Consider the following 22,478-nt stretch of genomic DNA (forward strand, 5'->3'; position numbering starts at 1 on the left):
TTTCTGTCCACACAGGCTAAGCATGTGGACGGAGGGAGCACCGAGGGATAGGTGTGCGGTCTGGTTCTGGGATGTCTCGTGTTCATTGGACAAATGAGGCCCCAGGCCACTTTTTCTGTTCAACCCCATCTTATACTGTTCCCCCTGGGCTTCCCTCCAGCTATTGGGCTCTGGGGTCAGAGAAATTAATTTGACAAGATTCCCCCCTATAAGAAGTTTGCAGTTTAGGACTGATACTGAACTTAACACAAGAGTGTGAGATCAGTCGAACTTGTAATAAGAAGCCTCTGGAAAAGAGGGGTAGTAGTTTGGGGACAATGAAGTGGTGGAAAGGGCATGTGCTGGGTAAACCCTGCAGTGTCTTTGAGGACAGGTCTTGACAGCTGACCAGACCCAGGGAGTGAGGGGGAGGGAGAGAGTTTCAGCCTGAGTGAGTAAAAGGGCGGTTGTGGCCTTGACAGGCATGAGATGGGGGGGAGTCTGAGGTAGAAGACAAAAGTCCAAGGGGGGTGTGTGCGTGCACATGAGAGTGTATGTATGTGTGCTTGGGGTTGTAGAGACAGCCGTGGATTCTCCCCTTCTCCTTGAAAGGACCTTGAAAGCTCAGCAGGGGTGGGTCCTGCTATTTGCACCAATCTTTTTTCAGATGTAAATTAGTCTAAAGGGTTCCGGAATTCTAAACTTGCTGCAGGAAATACCTCCCCCCCTCCAGCCTCCTTGCCTGGCTGAGGAAGTGGAGGGGATACACTCACAGGAGTGGAGGTGGAAGCCAGGGATCTGAGTGGTAAAGATTTTTTTTTCATTAATTTAAAATAAGTGCCCCAAGTTTAATGTCGGTCCTAAATAGGATCGGAGTGGGAAGGCATAGGACGGGAGAGGGAGGGGCTACTCCAGAAAGGGTTCTTCTTTTTTCCTCCTGAGATGGTTAAAAAACATACCCCTTTGTACCTGGATGGCTCGAGAGGCTGTCTTCATGGACCTCCTGTGGAAGGTCGTAGTGATTCTATGTCTGACTGGCCTCACGTTGGGTGTGTTCTCTCTCTAGTTCTCCTACCTGTGTGCAGAGCCCTGTCCTAGAGAGCAGGGGATGGAAAATATAGAGTTCAGTGGGAAAGAATGACCCAATCCCTCTGGGAGCTCCTAGCCTGGAAGAAGGAAGAAGCAAGCATAAACTGTCCTTACGGGAGCTGTCTCACACTCATCTCTTTGACCTCGCTCGTCTTTCTGTCAGGCACCTGTTGGCACTGCAGGACCGAGTTCTTGCCCAAGCTGACCAGTCACTTGGGTGACGGCACTGGGTATGGGCAGCAGGCAAAGAGGTTTGCTTTCCCAGGAAAACACCTTAGAATAAATGCCCCAGGCTTTGAATACTGTCATGTGACGTGTCATAGACCTATGAAGGAGGAGTGGATATTTGGAAACAGTCAAAGGCCATTCAGTTCCAACACTGAGGAATATGAGGAGAGAGGCTGAAGTTGAAAATGGGGTTTGGACACCCTGATACGAGGCTTTCCCGTTTGCATTTGTTGCTAAAGAGATTCTAAAGTTCATTTTAAAAAGGAAGTTTCCACAAATATTTTTGGAGCAAGAGACTCTCTTTTTCTTCTTTCTACAGCTTTCTGGAGACAAAATTCCCACATCCCACAGTGTTAAATTCCAGGTGTACAGCGGTGTTGATCTGTTACATTGGTATGTTGCAAAATGGTCACCATCATAGCCTTAGCTGCCACCTCCATCCCGACACATAGCCCCTATTTCCTTTTTGTGATGAGAGCATTTAAGATCCACCTTGTTAGCCACGGTCAAGTATATGACACAGTATTGTTAGCTATCATCACCACGACATGCATTAGATCCCCAAACATGTTAATCTTAGAACTGGAAGTCCATGCCCTTTGCCCAGTCTCACCCCATTTCCTGCATCCCCCAGCCCCTGGTCACCACCACGCTGCTCTCTGCTCTTCTGCGTTTGACTCTTTCAGATTCCATATACGAGCGATAATTGGTCCTCTTTGGGACAAGTGTTTTGCCTCTCAGAATGACTAGTTTGAAGAGGAGAATGGCCCATTGGAGGTAGAAGTTCTGATTCATTTGTGACAAAGTTGTTCTCACCCTGTCATCATGTACCTTGGACTTGGCTTTAGAAGGCCACTGACATATTGAGCCAAGTTCCTCTGTCTCAAAGCAATGGAAGGCTGAGGCACCATTTGATCCTGGGCAAGTGTAGGGGAGGCAAGGGAGGCAATACATTTCGGGGCCCCCCTGAAGGAAGAAGCCTATGAGGTGGAATTAGAAAGGAGGAGAAGTAGAAGTCAGGGCTGCCAAGCTAGAGACTGCTGTCGGGAGTCTCGGATGCGGAAGGGGAGGCAAAACCAGGACAAATCAGCTTAGTGGAATTGACAATTGTCAATGAGGGTGACATAAATGTGAGGCGAAAGGAGTTGTGTGAAGACTGGGCTGGTCTTTATGGGAAGCTGGGATAAGATGTGATCCTAAACAGGGGAAAGGGGCTCCCTGTTTAACTCTGTGTCTTTGTCTACTTTTGGCAATTAGAACTGGTTCTAAAGTACTGATGGGACCTGGACTGGGTTCTCCCCAAGTCCTGATACGCCTGACCCATCATTTAATCCCTGGAGGCACCAGGGAGGCAAGCCCAGATACATGAATTGCCAATTCAATCATGAAAATGACTTGGACAAATAGGATTTGTGTGTTCCTGTAAGTTCACGTGTGAGCAGGCCTTGGGGAGAAGCAGCTGCCCAGTGGAGCATGAAGGACACTAGGGTTTCTGTTCCCTGCCCAGACTCCAGGAAGCTTAGGAGGCCATTGTATCCTGAAATGTCCCAAATGGCCACAATCCTTGATTCCCTCCGGTTCTCTCTTGGGTAGAATTCCATTCTCTCCCTCTCTTCCTGTTCTGATGGCAACAAAGAAGAGCCAGCTGGGTGCGTGGAGGGATTTGGCTTCCTTAATGGATCAGAGACACTTAGAGGGGGAGGGGTTAAGTAGATGTCATTGCATCCATATCTGTTAGCAGGGAGGACGGAAGCAAACACACCATGTCTTGTACACAGTAGAGCTGGTGTGGGGTAATTCTTTTTTATTCTGACTTTACCTCCTGCTATCAGTATGCAGCTTTGCTCTATGGATATACCCTGTGCTTGTATGTTTACAAAAACATCTTTCTTAAGGCTGGGAGTCTCCTTGTTCCCCAACCTTCTTTGATATCCCCTTTTTATACATGAGAAATACTGTATGGGGGGTTCTAGGTCGTCAGCAAGTATCAGTAATTCCCAGGGGCTTCTATTCTCATGATCATTCTCCCTATGATTTCCGTTTCTGGCAGGACTACCAATCTGTCTTGTTCCCAGGAGCTATTCTATTGGCTTTCACTCTCCCCAAACATAAGACTTGGTCCCCTTTTTCTGAATTCCTCCGAGCACGACCAACATGAGGCTGTTGTGTGAGGGGCTCTTGCTGAAGGTTTGGGCTGACAGCCCAGGACGACCATTTTTATTGACCATCGATCACCAGCACTGTATGTTCAACAGCCTTGGCCGACACAGAATTTCTCACTATCCAGCCCCCTCTTTGGGGCTGTCATCCTGCCACAGTGCTTCTCTTCCTGGACTTCCACCGTCCCCTGCTGTTGTCCCCTCCGCAGGCCCCCTCCCCTGATTTTTTCACTTTCTTTCCTCACTCATTCACAAAACAAGGGTTTATTGGGTGCTTGCCCCTTGCAGGGGCTCTTCTGCACGCTGGTTCCTTTCACTGTCCTTGTTTCTTTGTGCTCACGTGAACCAACAAGAGGCATTCAGAGATCCTCAGGATATATATATATATTTTTAAAGATTTTATTTATTTATTTGACAGAGAGAGACAGCCAGCGAGAGAGGGAACACAGCAGGGGGAGTGGGAGAGGAAGAAGCAGGCTCCCAGCGGAGGAGTCCGATGTGGGGCTCCATTCCAGAACGCCGGGATCACGCCCTGAGCGGGAGGCAGACGCTTAACCGCTGTGCCACCCAGGCGCCCCGCTCAGGATATATTTTTAAGCAACAGACAAAGCAGAACAAAACAAACAAAAGCACCATCTGCTCCTGGATGGAAGTTGTCACTCTTCTTTAAGACAGGAGATCTACACAATGTTATTTTTGTCATAGAGTTTTTTTACTCTCTGGGTCTATAATCAGGGTGAAGCTACAAGGGGTAGTGTGTGTGTGTGTGAGGGATGGGGAGAACAAGGGAGGCACACTGAAGGATGCGGTGCTTCCCTGGCCAGTGTGGACAGTGTAAGTTCATAGCAAGGTCCTGGTGCTGAGCCCAGGGCTGGGGCTTCCTCTCCCCTAGGTCCCTGTGAGCTCCCTGTCCTCTGACTAACTGTTTTACTTCCACAAGCGCTTCGCAGCTGATCTTCCGTGGGGAGGCAAGGGGCTCTTGGCAGCTGGAGGGGAGTGGGCTGTGTCATTGACAAACTGCTGGGTGGAAGGGTGTAAGAGAGTTCCTGGGCAAGGAGTGGAGCCGGATCAGGGAGATTTCTGCCCGTTGTTTCAGGGCGTTTTGGGAGCAGTGGCCGGGGAGGCGGGAGCCTGCATGGGACGGTGGATCTGTGCTGTGAGCTCACCACGGGAAGGCCAGGGCCCTGTTCTTGAGGCCGTGGAGCGCGGGCGTGTGTGTGCTATGGGATCTCTGTGGGAGGTGGGGTATTGGGTATCTGCTTTGTCTGTGAATTTGTGCACAAGTTATATGTTTAATTGAATTTAACTGAGTTTTAACTTTTCTGGGCTGGTCTTAGGGGAAGAACTGCCATGAGGGGCAGAGCAGGTGATGGGAGCTGGATGGAGGAATGTCACAGCTCCACGGCCCAGGGGGGCCTTCGGAGAGGGTCAGGGCTGAATCAGGAGGCTGATTCATGTGGTTTCCCGGCATGCCACTGCCTTCCCAAGTGTCCCAAGCTTAGAGCTTAGAGCTCTGCGGGCTGCTTATTGAGGGGAGATAGGAGCCCCAGGTAACCTGGAAAAATATCTTCTCTTACAGGGTCCATGTCTCCACCACTGCCCGCTCCCCTGCCCCAGCCTGCTTTTATTATGACCTTTGGGGACTGTACTGCAGGGCAACAGCAATGCCAAAGCAAATACCAAACCAGAGCTGGCATGGAACCCTGGGAAACACCTGCCAAGGAGCAAAGTAAATGCCCTCAGGCGGCAAGAGGTGGCCTAGTGGATTTGGAGCCAGGTGAGAGGGTGGGGGAGAAAGCCAACTGAAGAAGGGCCCTTTTGACAAAGGGGTCTGAGCCCTGTCTGCGTCCCTGGGAACTGAGGGTACATGCTCAGAGGAGGGCATGTTTGAATGAGTCAAGAGAGGGGGCAGAGCGGGGCCTGGTGTGGGTGGGTGGGCAGAGACACAGGAAGAGATGGAGACACATGCAAAGAAAGACAGGAAGGGACCAGGAGGGAGAGGGAGAGATTTGGGAGACAGAAAGTTAAGGGAGATCTGTCTAGAGGGAGAGACTCCGCAAGAGGGAGATAAAGAGACAATATAAAGACTGTCCTGAGAAACTCTCCTCTTCATGTTTGAGTTCGTGGAGAGAAGGCTGGTTCACCTTGGTGGCTGCGGCTCAGAAAGGCTTCCCAAGATCTGGGGGAATGAAGATGAAATGGGGTATCGGCAGATAACCTACCAAAGTCAGGGACCCTTACCTGGCCGGAGGGAAGAAGTTGGGGTTGGAATGGGGTGCGGCCCTGTTTCTCTCCCCCCAGGAGAGAACGGCCCGAGGTTTCAGGGAGGTGCTCCCCTACTCGGATGACAAGGAAGTGTGGGCTGGGTGAGAGAGGAAGGCCATGAAGTCATTTGCCCTGGCCGGGGTGGGGGTTAAAATGGAGTCCACTTCTCTTCCGGTTGGTAAGGGCCGGCGGAGCGCTCAGAAACGAGCACCTGTACCTGTGGGGTGTGTCATGTCTGTGTGACCTGGAGTGGAGGCTGTGACTGCGTCGCCTGCAGCAGGCGCCCTCCAGACTGGGGAGAGGCCCTCACTGCGGAAGAAGCTGAACAGCTCTGCGGACGGTGCATGTGGAAACGTGAGGGTAGGCGGCTCCTCCAAGCGCTTTCTGTGTCGCTCCCCAGCCAGCCTCCCTCCCGGGGCCCCAGGACTGTGGCCTTAGCTGCAAGCTCCTCACCGTCCTCCCTCGTGTGTCTGCCTTCTTCTTCCCCTTTCGTGCTTCTGGGCGTGGTTTCTCAACCTCCTTCACACCTGTGTAACTATTCCAGGCTTTAAATTCCCTCTGTGCTAAATGATCAGATTTGTTTCTGTGTTCCAAGTTGGGCCCCGGCTGAGAAAGACCAGTGGTCAAACAGAAGAAGTCCTTGTGGTCACGAGCTTATATGTCCCTTGAGGGGGAGCACCGAATATAAACGAAACACGTAAGATTCCAGGAGGTGACTGTCGCGATGAGGGAGATAGGTAATAGAGAACCCCACACCGGAGGTGAGGTGGTCAGAGAGGATCTCTTTGACGAGGGACATCTGCGCTGCCGGAAGTGAGGCTGGCAGATATCTGAGGGCAGAGTATGGCGGGCAGAACCCCTGAGCCTGGACCATCCTGGCGCCTCAGGGACCGGCAGGACAACCACGTGGCAGAAGCGGTGGGACCGAGAGGGGTACAGTGGGAAACGGATTCCGAGTGTGGGGGAGCAGATCATCTGGCCTGGCGTCTTGGAGACCCTCTCAAAGACTTCTGTGTTTACTGAGTGACCAGGAAAGCCAAAGGAAATAAAAAATTTGAGTGGAGAAGTGATACCATCTCACTGACACTTTAAAAGGATCCTCTCCGCTGGGGAAGCAGAGACCGCTTCACAGCTAGGCTTGCTGCGTGTTAGAGACAGCCCGAGACAGGCTTGTGTTCTCAGACGTGCGCAGCTTCGGGCGGGCAAGGCAGCTCCACGTGGTCATCAAGGACGCCCACGTCACTAGTTTTGCTCCGCTCTTCTACCTGGCTTCCAGCCTCCTACACCTCCTGTTCTACCACGAATTCTGAAACAGCAGCCCCTGAGCACTCTGCAGGCAGCGTTCGAGCAATGGAGAGGAAGGGCCAGCTCTAGCTCTCTTCTCTTAAGGCTTCACGCCGCACGTTTGATTTTATCACGCCGGCCAGAACTGAGCCACATGGCCGCACCCAGCTGTGGGGGAGGCTGGGAAGTGTGGGTTATCTGCTGCAATATTGTCCAGGTTTCGGTCACGGAGGAAGAAGGGGAGGATGGATACTGGGTGGCAATTAGCATCCTCTGCTACACAGTCGGGAGGCTACTGCAGTCATCCAGGGGGAGGGAATGCTGGCTTATACCAGGTGGTGTGGGGGACGGTTGGATTCTACACTATTTTGAAGGTAAATCTGAAGGAATTTGCTGGAAAATTGTTTGTTGGTGAGAGAGAGAGATTGGTGGTGGGGGGAGTGGAAGATGATGCCAGGTGTTTGGCCTGAGCAGCTCCGAGAATGGCAGTTGCTGTGGACTGAGTTGGGAAAGACTTGAGGGAACCCGGTTGGTGAGGGTAGTGTTGGAAATCATGAGCACTGTCCTGGCCATTTTGAGAGGCCCATTAGACATCTTGGTGGAGATTTCAAACAGGCAGTTTGATGTATAAGGCTGGAGTTCGAGGGGCATTTCTATATTTCTGGGCAGGATAATATGTAAAGCCAAGAGCCTGGATGAGATCACCTTGAACATAGAGGCAGAGAGAGAAGAGATTGAGGTCAGGAAGATGGAGGGAATCAATAAAGGAGACAGGGCAACAGTGATCAGTAGGGGAGCAGGAGAACCAAGAGCAGGGTCCTGAAAGCCTCGAGGACCCGGTGTTTCAAGGAGGCTGTGATAACTCTGTCATGTGCTGCTGATGGGTCAAGAAAGACAAAGCGAGGATTAATCAGTCACAAGGTGATCGATCATCTTGATAAGAGCGTTCCAGGGTACCCGGGGGGACTAGAGTGAGCTCAAGGAAGAACAGACGAGCATATCATGCACTAGGTGTTCTGACAGCTCTTTTCACTGCAAAACGAGTAGAGCCTGCATAGAACATATTTTGAACTTGCATCACTGAGCTGGCAAGAAGTCAAAGAGTTCTTCAAGGGGCAAAGTCCTGAAGTAAACCATGAGTTAGACCAGAGTGATGAGTGTTAAGCTTCCCCTTCTCGGCAAGGAGATTCAGGCGAGTCTGGAAACGCAGTTCTTGGCTTTAGCCATTCTACCCAAATATCCCCATTTCAAGATCCCCCTTCTTCCTTACCGGTGTCATACCTTTAGCATAAGAAGCGTGGAGGGCTGGGACTTTTAACTGGTGTTGCGATTCTGAAAGCTTTCCAGTGAAACTCTCACTGTGGTCCTCAGCCCCTTTTCCCCGTGAGTACAGGAAATGGGAGAATCCTTCAAAGGCCTCTGGTTCTCCACGTGTGTTTTCAACTGTAGATTCATAGCCTCTCTCTCCCCCCTTACTTTTCCAAGTACACATTCTAGCACCATGAGAAGAAACCAGGTGACTATGATCTTTATAAGACACCTTTGTTGTCATAGCAACTAAGTGCCCAAACCACCTGATCTCTTGATGCCTTCCTTGCTCCCCAGCTGCACTTTCCCCCATATTACCACTTGTCCTAATCTGAGTAAAATGATAAAGTGAGCTAAAAACACGGACTACTAGTGCCTCAATTCCCCACAGCAAGGAAAGCTGTTATGTCTTCTGTAGAGAAAAAGCCCCACCTTGCGTGGCCTGGCCGGACCTGATACACAAAACCCAAAGAGAGTAATAAATGGACAAACTCTAGCTTGAATTCATGGGGGAAAGAATCACATAACGAATGATTCAACTATAATTGACTTTTCAACTAGGAGAAAGTAGTTTCCTACCTCATCTAATGTATAAAGTGTATTCCCCATGGTCTAAAACCCTAAAAAATAAAAGAAAGCAATTGATGAGTATTTAAGAGAATATGAAAATACCGTGGGGAATGGAAAATACCTTCTCACACAAGGGAGAAAAACAAGAGAAACTGAAAAAGAAATGAACATTCATGATTACGCACCAATTTAGAAGTTGTGTATGTCAAAAGAGAGGAGACAGATCAGAAAATATGTTTTGTTACACATGTGATATTCAGAGGGTTACTAGTCATCTTATAAAGAGGATTTCTGTAAGATGACAAGAAGTGAAAAATAACACCAACCCCCAAAATAGGCCAAATATGCTGAAGATTTCCTCTGCTAACAATAAGAGTATAGAAATCTTCTCTACCTCATTAGATAAATGAAAATTAAAGCATCAATGAGGAACTATTTTTCACCATCTTATAAGCAAAAATTAAAAAATAGATACCATGGTGCACTGTCAAATATATGAGGAGACAGACCCTCATGTCCTCTTGGTGAGGACATGGCTTGCCATACCCCTTGGCAAACTAATCTGAAAATATCTATTAAAATTAAAAATGTATCTATCATTTGTCCCAGCATCCTGAATTATGGGAATCATTCTACAGAAACAAAAGCATCCATGCACAAACTGTATGGACAAGGATATGTATCATAGGCTTGTAGGAGCAAAATACATCCATGCATTCAATTAAAACCAAAGGAAAAGTACACTAGAACCCCACCCACAGTGTGCCAGTGTGTCTACCAGTAGGGGGATACTTGTATAGAGTAGGGTGTAATTTCAATGCAGAATATTATTCGGATGTTGAAAGAATGAAGTGGATCTGGAAGGATGTTTATACTGAATTATTAAGTGGAAAAAAACCCCCAAACAAGTCATAGATAGTACACTGAGTGAGATTTTACGTTTGAAACAAAATAGCCTATATATATATTTTATATGATCTTAGAGAAAGATGTGGAAGAATACATATAAAACTACTTACATATGGGGCTGGGATTAGAGAACGTGGGGGCTGAGGGTTTACGACCTTTTCCTATCTCTGCGGTGTTGACTTCTTGCAATGAAATGAGTGCCACGAGGACGGCAGTTTTGGTCTTGTTTATCGCTCCCTCTGTAGGACCTAATAACATCACAGGTATATTGGATCTATTCAACAAAATTTATTGTGTAAATAAACACTTATTATTTCTTTAATTAAACAAAGAGAAAGCATATGGGATGAGACGATGGAGAAAGCAGAGTTGAGTAGAAGTAAGAACAGCCCCAGAAGTGATGTGGAGAGAGCCACTGCGGGAAGAAAAGCCTTCTTCCCAGAGGGACCTGGGGGGACTATTAATTCAGAATCAGAAAGGAGGAGGGGTGGGCCACAGGGTGATCCCAGGGGTAATTAAGCAAATAACTCCCCCTGGCACAGCTAGGTCACTTCTCCTTCCCCTCGTTTGTTTACAGAGTGGCTGGTTCAAGAAGGACTGGCTGTGGTGAGAGGTCAGAGAGGCAGAGCGTGACTGGGTCTCCGGAATGGTCACAGAAAAAGAAAAAGAACTGTGCTATAGGCACCAAGATATACCAGAGCCAGTCTCTGAAAGCCGAATTGCCGCCAGGTCACCTGCTCGCTCTCCATCCGCACACCCTCGGTAATGCCTTCATCCCACTTATGCCCTGACTACAAAGTCCTTACAAATGCTGAGCATCCAACGCCCCCATCTGTAAAGTCCACTTAGCACCCCGCTTGAATCGAAGCCAGCAAACATTCGAGGGAAATTAACGTCATACTGAAGAAGGGCCGAGAAGAATAAAGGAGATAACCAGCTAGGGATGAAGCAAACTTTAAAAATCTTCAGGAAATCTTATGTTATTATAATTCATGAATATCACGAATATTTTGTTTATAAATCAAGGGCTGATGATACACAAAAAGTTTTTTTAAAAAATATTTTATTTATTTATTTGACTGAGAGAGAGATGGGGCAAAAGCAGGAGGAGCCGGAGAGGGAGAAGCAGGCTCTCTGCTGAGCAGGGAGCCGGATTGTGAGGGGCTCAATCCCAGGATCCTGGGATCATGACCTGAGCCAAAGGCAGACATTAACTGACTGAGCCACCCAGGCGCCCCCCAAAAGTCCTTACAAATAAAAAAATCACTTACCAAAAGAAAGTTCCAAATAATTGGAAGATATGGCTGTAAAATGAACCACTGACTTGGAGCATAGACCAAAAAGACAAGGAGATGGAATTAGGACGATAAAGATAGGAGTCATGAAGGACAGATCCAGGAGATCAGATAAGTTTAAGAGGCAGTTAGAAGAATAAATCAGAGTATGAAGGAGAAAAACTTTGGATCAAAATTGCCTACTGAGAGGAGAAAGGAGTGGCTAGATGAAATCGCTGGAATCTGAATTTTGGGGGTAAGGATAATGATTTACCAGTTTCCAGAAAAAAATCACAAGCAAAGGAAAGCCAACTGTAATGGCCCAAGACTCATCATTAAGATTAGATGCCAGTGGACAAGGAGGGAGAGGCTACTTGGTTTTGAGGAGAAAGGATTGGGAAATGGAACTTATGTAGTTAGAAAATGTCAGAGAAGAATTAGGTACAAAATAACAGGGCCACTCACAGACCATTGAAAAAATTACTCTCGACAGATTAAAAATTCAAGAAAGAAGACGATGTAGGTTACAATAGCAGTTGGTAAGCGCTAATTATAATTTACAGTTAAATTTAATAATAAATATTGTTAATATATTTTATACAATTTTTGAAAATTGATCTCTAATGAAGGAGTATACAGTATGATAATTGATCATAATATGGAAGTAATACTTCACTATTATTTAGGAGGGATGGGTGGGAAAGACAGAAAATTAAAGAAATGATACACTTTCTTATTTTGAGGAGAGATCATAGTGTTTAGTTGCTGATATTTATAGAGAAAGGCCTGTTTAAATAGCTTTGTTAAAAAATTAAACGTCATGGCTAATAGAATGTTGATTCTTGGTGGTGATCTCCGTGGGCCATATCCTTTCTTCTTCTCTTCTTCCTGCGTGGAGCTTGGACGTGATGGTGGGAACCCTAGCAACCACTGTGTAACTCTGAGAATGGAAATTATTCTGTGAATGTGGAGCAGAAGGAGAGCAGGAGCCTGGGTTCCTGGGACTGTGGAGCCCCCACCTCGGCTCTGAACCGCCTGCCTTTGGACTCCTTTTACATGTGAGAATACATATGCTTTTTTTTTCTTTTTGAGCAAGTGTTCTTTATTTGCAGACATTAACTGTTTAATCTGTCCCAATGCCTTTTTTTTGTTTTGATTTGCATGAATTTAATCAAAAATTGTTTCTAAATTTAAATTCAATTAATTAACATATGATGTAATTATTGTTTTCAGAGGTACAGGCCTGTGATTCATCAGTCTTATATAACACTCAGTGCCCTCCTTAACGTCCATCACCCAGTTATCCCATCCCAACACCCCCCTACACTCCAACAACTCCCAGTTTGTTTACTAAGATTAAGAGTGTCTTATAGTTTGTCTCCCTCACTGGTTCCATTTTGTTTCATTTTTTCCCTCTCTTCCTCTAGGATCCTCTGCCTTGTTTCTCAAATTCCACACATTAGTGAGATCATAGGATAATTGTCTTTCTCTGATTGATTTATTTTGCTTAGCATAATACCCTCTAGTTCCATCCACGTCATTGCAAATTGCAAGATTTCATTTTTGATGGCTGAGTAATATTCCATTGTGTGTGTGTGTGTGTGTGTGTGTGTGTGTGTGTGTGTGTATCACATCATCTTTATCCATTCATCTGTTGATGGACATCTCTGCTCTTTCCATAGTTTGGCTATTGTGGACATTGCTGCTATAAACGTTGGGGTGCAGGTGCCCCTTCTTCACTACATTTGTATCTTTGGGGTAAATACCCAGTAGTGCAATTGCTGGGTTGTAGGGTAGCTCTATTTTCAACTTTTTGAGGCATCTCCATACTGTTTCCCAGAGTGGCTGCAGCAGCTTGCCTTCCCACCAACAGTGTAACAGGGTTTCCCTTTCTCCGCATCCTCGCCAACATCTGTTGTTTCCTGACTTGTTAATTTTAGCCAGAGAATACATACTCTTAATTCAGCTTCTCTTATTTTAGTGTTTCTGTTTTAGTCAGTGGAATCAGATACTAACTGATACGTAGATTCTGAAACCACTAGGAGAAAAATAGAAGCAGCAGCCTAAAACTCGATTGATTTTGGAAAGGCCAGCAAGGGTGTAAAAATACAAAAAAGAAGGGAAAAATGCCACACATAAAACAGATGGCAGAGTCACAAAGTAAAATCCAGTTGTATGCTTTTTATGAGAGATGCACCCGAAATAGATGGACACAGCAAGGTTCAGCAACACATTGATAGGTAAGGATAGGAAAGGTGCATGCTGACCAGGAGGAAAACAAGATAGGTAAGGATCGGAAAGGTGAATGCTGACCAGAAGAAAACAAGATAGGTAAGGATCGGAAAGGTGAATGCTGACCAGAAGAAAACAAGATAGGTAAGGATAGGAAAGGTGAATGCTGACCGGAAGAAAACAAGATAGGTAAGGGTAGGAAAGGTGCATGCTGACCAGAAGAAAACAAGATAGGTAAGGATAGGAAAGGTGAATGCTGACCAGAAGAAAACAAGATAGGTAAGGATAGGAAAGGTGCATGCTGACCGGAAGAAAACAAGATAGGTAAGGGTAGGAAAGGTGCATGCTGACCAGAAGAAAACAAGATTAGCCATGTAAGTATCAGACACAGCAGATTCAAGGTTAGCAGTGGAAGAATTCTAAAAAAAAAAAAAAAAAAAGAGTGGAATAATTCTTTAAGTGGAAAAAGGAATGCCTTTTATTTGGAAAAAAAATTGTGATTTGCTAAGAAGTCAGAATAGTCATGAACTTCTATATACAAAATTACTTGGCACTGGGACGTGCAAATATATAAGGAAAGAAGAAGGATCCCAATACGGGACATTAAAACCCCCCCACAAACCCAACGTCGAAGATTTGAGTGCTAGGGTGAAGAAGATTTATGGCTGTGTACACAGTGAACAAAGAATAAACATCAGTTTCAGTTCCCATGGGGCATATAATAGGGACATCGATCCATACTAAGCACTAAAGAAAATGTCAATAAATCCCTAAGGTTGAAAATGTACAGGTCACATTTTCTAAAATAATGTAATGTAATTGAATTAAAAACAAAATAGTAATCAAAAATTTTTAACCGCTTGGAAATATTTTTAAAGTCCGTTTCCTAGGTATCTCTTGGCCAAGAGTAAGCCAAGCATTCAGTTTCTGGCAATTTAGGAATTGAAACACAAACACTTTACGTCTTCGCATGTGGGTTGCCGTCAATGTGGTTCTGAGAATTCTCCATTTTTACTACAAAATGAGATACAGCAAAAGTAAAGGAACAAAACCAGTTAACTTTAGAGGCTAGAATATAAAAGCCAAATAAAGCAAAAGAAAGTAGGAAGGCATTAGCACATATAAAAGCGAAACCCATTTAAGTAAAAACTGCAAATGGAGCAACGCACGGTTCTCAGGTGCCCCCTTCCCTGAGGTGGGACACACAGCATGTTGGCCCCTCCGTGGGCGGTGCAGTCTGCAGACCGGGCAGCTGACTAACACCCCTGCTTTCCTGACGTTCCTGTCCTCTGGTTACCCTCCTCACTGCTTCACCGGCTCACCTCTCAGGGACTCCTCTTCTTTCATTTAAGACTGGCTCCTGGATTGGTCTTGCTTTCCATCCCATGTCCTGCCAACGTCCTAGATAATTTTCTTTTCTTTTCTTCTTTTTTAAAAAATCACTTATTTATTTATTTGATGAGAGAGAGAGAGAGAGAGCACAAGCAAGGGGAGCAGCAGCAGAGGCAGAGGGAGAAGCAAGCTCCCCGCTGAGCAAGGATCCTGATGTGGGGCTTGATCCCAGGACTCTGGGATGGTGACCTGAGCCGAAGGCAGACGCTTAAACCGACAGAGCCACCCAGGTGCCCTTAGATAATTTTCGTTTCCTGGAGCTTCCCAATTCTTTGACCAATTCTGCTAAGTTTCATCTCGACTGCTTTGGACGCCCATGGACCTAATTCATTACTTAAATTAGCTGCATTTATGAAATTCTTAGTTCAAATATCCTCCCGTCCCTGACCCTGACCTTGACTTCCAATTCCTAACTCTCTGACATAGATATTTCATGTACACCTCCTCTTTCACCTCCAGTGCCTTGGCTGCTTTGGTTTCTCCACTCCTGTCTTTACAAGTTTCCCTTTCTGCATTAGATTTCATGATCGAATGCGCTCAACTCATGACACGTAGTTCTGGTTCATTTGTGAGAAGTGACAGCTGACTTTGCTCACCTTACCATCATTCTCTTGGACGTGACCTCAACAAAGTCATCAGCTGATTTATTACAAACTGTATTTTTAGGTTCTGAGGAATCATCGGGAGCCCTGAGGACTCCTCAGATTTTGGAGCGTGGGGGTCATCTGGGGAAGCTTCACGAAGGAAGAGGCCTGTGGATGGGTGGTGTAGAGCTTGTTAGCAGGGGAAGGAGAGGCAGAGCGGGGTGGGAATGCCACTGGGAGCCCTGAAGAATGAAAACGTGGGGCTGATTTGTGAAAGAGCCAAAATACCATGGTGGTGCTGTTAGAATGGCCGGAGAATTAAGGCCTGGGGATACAGTATGGACGAAGCAAATTCTGGTCCCCTTTAAGGTTCCGGGAGCTCCAGGTAGCAAGTGAGACCAGAAATCCTCCAAGCATGCCACATACGCTGGATCCTTCCAGTCTTCTGCCCTTCTCTGGGCAGCGCTGCATCTCCAAGTCTGAAGGAGTAATGAACAAAGAAAGGGACAAGCTCCATTACAGATACAGGCACGGTGAGGGGAAAGGAACTCAGGGAAGTTGTCCTAGCCATACCCCGCTCACGTAGGAAGAGATCAAAGTTGTCATTCCTATTTTTGGGTACCTAAGGGGTCCTGTCTACAAAGCACAAAGGAGGAAGCCCTTCCCAAAACACCTGTCAGTCAGCTGGTGGGTCAGTCTTCTCTGTGGCTTACGAACGCCCTGTGCTAGGTTTTAGGCAGTGAGGAAATACGGAGACAGAAGTCAGGACACCCACTCAGATTGTCTTCAAGGCTTTTTAGAACCCAATTCAAACTTCTTTCAGCCTCATCTCCCAGCCTTTCATCCACTGCATATTCAAGACACATCCAGCTGTTCCTGAACATTCCAAGGACATTCTCATCTCTGACTGGGACGCTCTTTCTTCCTTTTCCTCTTGTCAAAATGCTATCGATTCTCAAGGTCCTGCGTAAAAGCCATCTCCTCTATCCCAGGCTCAGAGGTAATTATCCCCTCCCGGCACTCAGGCGCTTCTCCAGTGCAGCACTGAGCTCTGAAGTTAGACCGTGTGTGTGTGTGTGTGTGTGTGTGTGTGTGTGAGAGAGAGAGAGAGAGAGAGAGAGAGAGAGAGAGAGAGAGACCAGAGTGTCAGGGAAGATTAAGAGAGAGTGTCAGGGAAGGTTAAGGGAAAGACCATGAGCTGAAGTGTGCAGTTTCTCTTCAGGCCAGCACTGGCTGGGACGCAGTGTGCTAGGCAGAATAACGCCCCCGCCCCCCAAGATGTCCACATCCTCATCCTCACAGCCTGTGAATATGTTATGTTACATGGCGCATGTATGTTACACGGCACTCCTGTGGGGTGATTGTCCTTCCAGCGGAAAATCCAAAGCAGTTCTGAGTTTCCAGCTGACGTGGCAGGACAATTCTGTCCTAGCCCCCTCAGGCCCGTGGGGTGGGCGATGGTGAAGAGGGGAGCATCTTAACGGGGGCCTGCTGCAGCATGGAATTTTATGGAAACAATCAGGGATGTCAGTGAGGACTCATCAGGGACAGACTGCCTTCTTCCCACTCTCCCTGGGTGCATTTTGTCATGCGGCTTGAAGTCCCTGGGACCCAGGAGGAGATACTCTTCTTCTTTGAGGCTCAAACTCCTCATTTGTAAATAACGAAGTTGGATCAGATTTCTCTCAGGTCACTGGCAGCTCAGATATTGGCCTTGATGTCCACTCAGTGTCCCCCCCCCCACCCCACCCCTGTATTCTCTTGTGGAAACACACAGACACCCAGAGGGCCTGAGACAGTCGTCTCTCCGGATGTGCGCCCAGCAGACAGCTTTACTCAAGTTCCCGGCTCCTCTTTCACCTGGGAGAAACCCCTTCTCTACAATAATTTCCACAAATTGTGTGTATTTGCTATATTTTCTGAACCCCAAAACATGAAACCGCTTCTTGCTGGAGTGGAAGGATAGGAAGTGTGGGAGATCTCTGGTTTCTTGGGTGGTGTTGATTTTTGCAGAAAATTGTTTGCCATAGCCTATTTGGAACAGCAGAGGGCACTGTTAGACCACTAAATTTTTATGTGTGCAATGACCCGCTGTATGAAAATCAGCTTCGATAATTCTGTTATAGGTATTTCAGACTGATCGCAGCTATTCTAGTTTCTGAAATACTTCAAAAATACACGAGAACAGAACAATATAATGAACACCCATATTACATACCCACTGCCCAGCTAGATCAAATTTTAATAGTATGTGTATTTAATGAAAAGAATAAACATAATCAATTGAAACTTGAATGTTCTTCCTTTCAAATCAGAACTAGCCACTATTTTTTAACTGAGTATTACTCCTTTTTTGCATGTTTTTGGCTCTTTTATTCCATAACCATATGTCCATTAATATTACAAAGTATTGCCTTATGGATTTTAAACATTAAATAAATGCTCTCACATTTTTGTTTCCTTCTGAAACTTGCTTTTTTTTTTTTTTTTTTTTACCCCACATTTTATTTTGAGACTTTTCTCTGGTGAAAATATACCTGTAGTTCATTATTAAACTGCTCTCCAGGATTCTGTTGTGTGAACATAACTAATGTATTTCTATTCCCCTGTTCATGGATGCTTGTTTTTCCATTTCTTTCTCCTACTAAACATACTACGAAAATATTTTGTTCATGTCTCCTTGGGTATGTGGGTTAGAGTCGTAGTTGTGTGATATGAGCCTCTTCAATTTTTTTAAAAAGGTTATTTATTTATTTATTTGAGGGACAGAGAGAGAGTGCGAGAGAGAGCAGGAGCGGGGGAGAGGGAGAAGCAGACCCCCACTGAGCAGGCAGCCTGTTGCGGGGCTCCATCCCAGGACTCTGGGATCACGACCTGAGCCAAAGGCAGACACATAGCGACTGAGCCACCCAGGCGCCCCTTAGCCGACTGTTTTGTTTTAATTGTATCCATTTGCCAGTCAGGCCACTTTTTTCGGGACCCCGCTAAAAGCCCTTGAATATCTCTGAAGGTGCTTGCTCTGTTCGTTCTGCATTCTTGGCCGTTGTTTCTCTTTCTTGTAATATTTAGTATCTCTCATAATGCTGGTTTTCCTGAAAGGCTTGCTGCATGTCTTTCCGTTTGAAAATCTGGGTTTGCTTATTCTGTTACTGCCGTCTCCCTGCAGTGGTTGTGGGTAATTCCCCACTGTGGGGGCCCCTCACCCTTCCGAAGCTCTGGAAAGGCAATGCCTCTGAGCCCATTGCCCACGGCCTTGCCTGCTGTCCAGAGCTCTGCACAGCAGGGGAGGTCAACTGTCTCAATGACCTGAATGGCGTTTCTCACGGGTCACACCACTCATACCCTCGAAGCTCACCGGTCTCACATTCACTGACCTTGCGCTCAGTTCCCCGAGCCACTCTTTCTTCCGCTGCTGTCTCTCTGAACCCTGCTCCAGATGGGATCTTGTCTCATTTTGCTCCTCTGTTCCTCTGATTCTTACTGCTTCCTATTTTGTGAAGATTCCTAAAAAAATGCTGGTGGTATTTACTTTTGATTCCCAGACTATGATGGATATATTCTGGTTTCATGTCTCTTCTATGTTCTCTCTTGGGGGTTGAGGTGAGAAGGAGAGTAGATGTTTGTGATCGATTTTCCATCTTGCTCGGACCTCTTTTATTGCCTTCATTCCTACCTTCTCTATAATGTCAATCCTGATTTTTCATTTAGCAGAACATGTATAAATTTCCAAGTGGATTATTTGAATTTCATAAATTGAAAATATATTCATGTTACTTGTATAATAAAAAGACGACCAAAAAAGAAGTTAATGGCTGTGAGAATATTGTCAGACCTTATGGACTGCGGCTGACGTGAGTCTGACCAGGGAGGCTCTGAATGCATTAGTTATGAAAAAATGATCTCATTTAGAGAAAGAACAATAAACTAAACATTAGGAACATAGCGTAGAAGTAAAGAACAGAAAACATAGGTCTATAGACTACAACATAGAGAAAGAGGAGAAATAATAGACGAATTCCCGTATTTTTTTTTTTAAAGATTTTATTTATTTATTTGACAGAGATAGAGACAGCCAGCGAGAGAGGGAACACAAGCAGGGGGAGTGGGAGAGGAAGAAGCAGGCTCAGGGCGGAGGAGCCTGATGTGGGGCTCGATCCCAGAACGCCGGGATCACGCCCTGAGCCGAAGGCAGACGCTTAACCGCTGTGCCACCCAGGCGCCTCATGAATTCCCGTATTTTTTAAAAAGACTGATAAAATTAGTCAACAGAAAAGGTACAAGACCAAATACCTATTGACAAAAAATTAAAAATATAACCGTATATACAGAACTGAAAACCATAAGATCACTCTTTGAATACTTCCTGTGAAAACATAAATACCTAACATTTACTCTGAAGCATTAAGAATACAAATAAATAGAGAAATAATAATGGAAAATGTTCTAAAATCTGTCAGCACCGTTTCCAAACTCCTTGCATCTGAAGGCTCAGATTTACACGGCCTTGCTGTCTATTCAATCAACCCAGAAAGAGAGGATTCTTACGGCTATTTAAACTATTTTGGAATTTGAAAAGATGGAAAAATTCCAAATTCATTTTATGAAGCTAACATAACCCTGGTACTAGAACTTAAAGATGGCAGAAACCAAAACACTGAGTAACCCTCCTTGTGAAGCTGTACAGGGTTCTAATTACCGTACAAGACTAGGGCAGACCAGATTCAGAAATTATGAATTATGAGAATAATACGTGATTTATGATCAAGGATGTTTTTAAAAAAGAGCTATAAGGATGGTTTAAAATTCCCTTTCTTCACATATTCTCATCACCACAGAATATACCAATATTTGGTTTTATCCACTTTTCTAGGTTTTTTTTTTTTTTTCCAAATTAGTGGTGATAAGGTTGCTCTAATTAGAATATTTCGATTTCTAGTACGTTTGGAATATCTTCACATACTTATTAGCCATTTGTGTTCCCTCTCTGTGAATTATGTATCCTTTGTCCATTTTTTTCTGTTGTGTTTCTTGTATTGATACAGTAAAAATCAGCTAACATTTATTGAGTGTTTTCAGGCAAAAACGCTTCTAAATAATTTTATCCTCACAATAAACTTATGAGGTAGGTAGTCCTTTTTTTTTTTTAAAAAAGATTTTATTTATTTACTTGAGAAAAGAGAGAGAGAGCATGAGCAGGGGAGGGTCAGAGGGAGAGGGAGAAGCAGACTCCCTGCTGAGCCGTGAGCCTGGCACCGGCTCCATCCCTGGACCCTGACATCAGGACCTGAGCTCAAGGCAGACGCTTGACTGACTGAGCCACTCAGGCGCCCTGAGGTAGGTAGTCTGGTTGTTATCTTCATATTATTGCTGAAGGAAGTGAGACCGGAGAGGTTACTCGAGGTGTTCAAAGTTACAGGGCTAGTATATTGTTGAGCTGGGTTGTATAGGGCTCCTTTTTCATTTTATAGATTTTGTTGCCATTTGAACAGTATCCCATCATTTTTATCCCATAGTTAGTTACTGACAGGAGACTTTGTAATTTTTAAATTTGGCAAATTTGCTGAACTCCTTTGTATTTCCGTTGATTATATTGACTTTTTAAATGTAGATGATGATAATATCCACAAAATACATTTCTTTATTCCACTTATCCCTTACCTTTAATTTCTTACTTATTGTCTGCCTTCCCTCTCAGGACATAATCTCCATGAGACCAAACGCTCGTCCTGCTGTACCCCAGGGCCTAGAACAGTACCGACCACACAGCACGTACTCAATAAACAGGTCTGCGGTGAGTGAATTGCAGCGGCTGAGACACGTTCTCTTCTCTTCCTTACGTATCACTAATGAAAAAAATTATTTTGTATTGTATTATATTTGTCCTAGGAATTATAGGACCATATTAGATCACAGAGGTGATTCTGGGAATACTTTTTTTGCACCTGATCTTATAGGAAATGTTATTTAATATTTTCCATGATTTGTTGATTTCTTTGATTTTATTGATATTCCCTCTCATTCTTAGCTTCTGCAATTTGACTTATTTGCTTATTTCCTTTGGGTATTGGCCCAGAAGTGGGATTACTAGATCACATGGTAATTCTATTTTTAATTTTCTGAGGAAGCTCCACACTGACTTCCGTGTGGCTGCACCGATTTACGTTCCCACCAAATTTGCATGAGGGCTCCCCTTTCTCCGCATCCTTGCCCACACTTGTTTATCTTTCTGATTCTAGTCGTTCTGACTGGTGGGAGGTGATATGTCATCGTGGTTTTGATTCGCTTTTCCTTGATGATGAGTTCCTGGCTGGGTCCCTGGCTGGGCAGAACTGACCCTGGACTGTGACTGACTGAGAGGCTGGCTCTGAGTATGGGGCTCTTTTAGGCTCTTTGGGGGTCACGGATGGGAGTGTCTCCTGCAGGGTCTCTGCGCCAACAAGACTGATTGTAGACTGTGACTGGGATGGGCCGGGGCCCAGTTACAGGGCATTTTCAGAATCTATGGTCTGACTGAGTTTGGTGGGCTTACCTCTGGGGTCATGACTGTGAGGGGCTGGAACTTGTTTGTGGGCCAGTTTGGTATCTGCAGGAGGGAAGGAGTTTTCTGTGCCTTTTACCTGACACCTGACGTATGAACGTGTAGGATTGCTCCTGGGTCCCTCGGCATATGGTGCTGGTGACAGGACCAAGTCAAACGGGGCTACCGCTGAGTCCTCTGGGGTACAGAGCTGTTCCATGTTTGTAGCTGGGACCATGGTTGGTAAGTTGGCCATGTGGGCCTGCATTCTGAAAATGGCTTTCCTAGGCCTTAAACTACACCTCAGTTTCACAGGCTCCTACCTGGATCCTGAATCTTCCATGAGGTACTTTTGTCCATGGATGGCCACCAAATTATTGTTATTCATAGGGGAAGTCCATCTTGCTGATGTCACTTACAGGCTTCTTCCTGACTCTAGCTCCTGAGCTCCCTTTTCTTAGAGCATTTCTTTAGAAGACTTGTAATTTTTATAATTACAAGTTCTTTCTGCCCCTTTGAGATATAAATATTTTAAAAAGCTTTTCACCTTTTTTACAATCCAGGATTGTCCTTCTCAAAGACTTGGGAACCATCTTTTCGAAATGTAATCACTGAGGAAGACAGTGCCCCTGCCTCCCGGTCTCTGGGAGGGTGGAAGTCTCGCTTCAGTGGGAGCCTTGTTCCAAGT

The 22,478-nt window shown here is 45.5% G+C and overlaps 1 long non-coding RNA gene across 1 annotated transcript; it reads left to right on the forward strand.

Annotated features, from left to right (window-relative positions):
- Window positions 1-722: 722 nt before the first annotated feature.
- LOC123794609 (uncharacterized) lies at window positions 723-21,149 on the forward strand. Its single transcript, XR_006780214.2, has 6 exons — window positions 723-784; window positions 5,035-5,232; window positions 5,904-6,080; window positions 10,369-10,553; window positions 11,964-12,123; window positions 20,969-21,149. It is a non-coding gene; the product is annotated as an uncharacterized LOC123794609 (long non-coding RNA).
- Window positions 21,150-22,478: the final 1,329 nt, after the last annotated feature.

Source organism: Ursus americanus, chromosome 25, assembly GCF_024610735.1.
Source record: "Ursus americanus isolate L20-20 chromosome 25, mUrsAme1.1.p, whole genome shotgun sequence".
Taxonomy (NCBI): domain Eukaryota; kingdom Metazoa; phylum Chordata; class Mammalia; order Carnivora; family Ursidae; genus Ursus; species Ursus americanus.